General features: G+C 47.8%; 1 long non-coding RNA gene across 1 annotated transcript in view; it reads right to left on the minus strand.

Moving 5' to 3' along the window:
- Positions 1 to 1,986: 1,986 nt before the first annotated feature.
- Positions 1,987 to 2,351, minus strand: part of LOC108790621 — a 5,521-nt gene continuing 5,156 nt past the window's right edge. The window contains exon 3 of the long non-coding RNA XR_001941457.1: positions 1,987 to 2,168. This is a non-coding gene — a long non-coding RNA (uncharacterized LOC108790621). The remainder of the gene's footprint in view (positions 2,169 to 2,351) is intronic.

Here is a 2,351-nt window from a genome sequence, read left to right on the forward strand (position 1 = left end):
GGGGGGCTACGATGTGCAAGGAGGGAGGGGGTGGTCTAAGGAATTTGCTAGCATGTTCAAAGACACATTGCAAGTGAATATAAATCATTTATGGAAAGGAAATCCACTGAAAGTAACATTCGAAAAACATTTTCCAAGCTATTGTGGTGCTCCATCCTTCCCTATGTGTATTCTACCCGTAGTGCCCTCTGGTGGTACATTCGTGTATTTGGTGCTGCTTCCTGAACAATATAGACCAACCTTTCCTAACCTTTATTACCCCAGAGGAACCAGTAAAATAATCAGGCCTCTGGGGACCTCTTCCAAGACTAATTCATTGGGAAAGATGATCCAAACATTGGCGGTCAGTGAGAAGAATGCCCCCCTTACATTGCCCCATTACAGTGGTGGTCATTGAGAAGAATGCTCCTTACATTGGAGGTCATTGAGAAGAATGCCCCCCTTACATAGGTGGTCATTGAGAAGAATGCCCCCCTTACATTGGTGGTCATTGAGAAGAATGCCCCCCTTACATTGGTGGTCGTCATTGAGAAGAATGCCCCCCTTACATTGGTGGTCATTGAAAAGAACACCCCCCTTACATTGGTGGTCATTGAAAAGAACACCCCCCTTACATTGATGGTCATTGAAAAGAACACCCCCCTTACATTGATGGTCATTGAAAAGAACACCCCCCTTACATTGGAGGTCATGGAGAATAACGCCCTCCTTACATTGGTGGACAGTAGGAAGAATGCCCCCCCCCCAAGTTAGTGGTCAGTGAGAAGAATGCTCCTTACAGTGGTGGTCATCGAGAAGGGGGGGTATGTATGTATATATATATTTATGTATGTATATGTATATATTTATGTATTTAGAGTGGGATCTGTATGTATATAAAGTGCGGTCTGTATGTATGTAGAAGGGGCTCTGTATGTATGTAAAGAGGGGTCTGTATGTATGTATGTATGTAGAGGGGGGTCTCTATGTATCAAGAGGGGGTCGGTATATATATATATATATATGTAGACGCTACACACCATGCAGGTGGTTGCGATGTGCAGGAATGTTCGGCTCAGGGCATTCCTGTGGAAAGTGTACAAAACTCTCCCCCGGGGCAACCAGATTAGGTGATCTAGGGACACTGAGGGCCCCGTACACACAGAGTGCGCATGCGTCATTCCTGCCATGTCTGCAGACAAATCATATCAATCATCATTGTGAACATGTTTATAGTTCTGCCGCCTCTGTCTTATGTGTAATGTGCTGGCCTTTGATTGACAGCAGAAAGTCTAAAAGAGCAGACTGATCACTGGGGGAGGGGAGACTGAGGAAATGCTCCCTCCTGACTGCAGCAGACTGATCACTGGGGGAGGGGAGACTGAGGAGATGCTTCCTCCTGTCTGCAGCAGACTGATTACTGGGGAGGGGAAACTGAGGGAATGCTCCCTCCTGCCTGCAGCAGACTGATGACACCATCTCAGGATATTTTTCAGACCTTTTTATCTCACTGACAGGTCCACTTTGATAAGAAGCTCACAGAGACAGGACACATGGTGGGCGGTATAGAAAAGCTTTATTATACAGATTAGCCTTTGTACAAGGATTAGTTACAGTACAAGTTCTACATTCAATGCATATATCACCCCATCAGCCCCGTATTTTCCGTATGATGCGTGCAGGAGAGTCGGGGGGGCGGGGTGGGGGGGGCTTTGGAAGGCCCGTCCATGGGGGTTATATATAACTGATGCGCCCCCCCCAAGGATATTTAATGGGAAATGATGAGGGGAGCTCGGAGGTTACACAGGCTGCAGTTTGTCAGCGACCCTTTAAGGGCGGCAGATGGGTGAGCATGAGCCATGAGTGGCAGCAGTGCTCCCAGTGGCCATGGACAGCGCCCCCTGCTGGGTATATTGTAGTCTGCAGGCAAAATGAGTCAGCAGAGCTGACACTCTACATTGTGATTGGTCTACTATCCCAAATAAATGACCGATGTAACCGAAACACATGGGGCTTATTGCTGCGAGTCTGATGGGAGATTCGGAAAGTGATCACTGTGAATGTACAGCCCTCGTACATCTCTATACACATATATAGGAGAGGAAGAAGTGTGTTCAGTCACGGTCCTCCGCACTGTGCAATATATATCTGAGCACCATAGAAATGCATACAGGAAATGGGAGGGGCCCCTACAGGGGATCAATAGAGAGTCTCCTCAAGAAACTGGGGCCTTTCCAGCCGGGATGATGACCATGTCATGGAGTGTTGTCCTTGTGATGGACCACCATCCCAGGGCTAGTCATCGCCCACAGAGACTGTTCCCGCCCTGATCTGATCCTACCCGGAACCTCTCATATAGTAGACCAGGTTAC

Source organism: Nanorana parkeri, unplaced genomic scaffold (assembly GCF_000935625.1).
Source record: "Nanorana parkeri isolate BGI_ZX_2015 unplaced genomic scaffold, ASM93562v1 scaffold488, whole genome shotgun sequence".
Lineage (NCBI taxonomy): Eukaryota > Metazoa > Chordata > Amphibia > Anura > Dicroglossidae > Nanorana > Nanorana parkeri.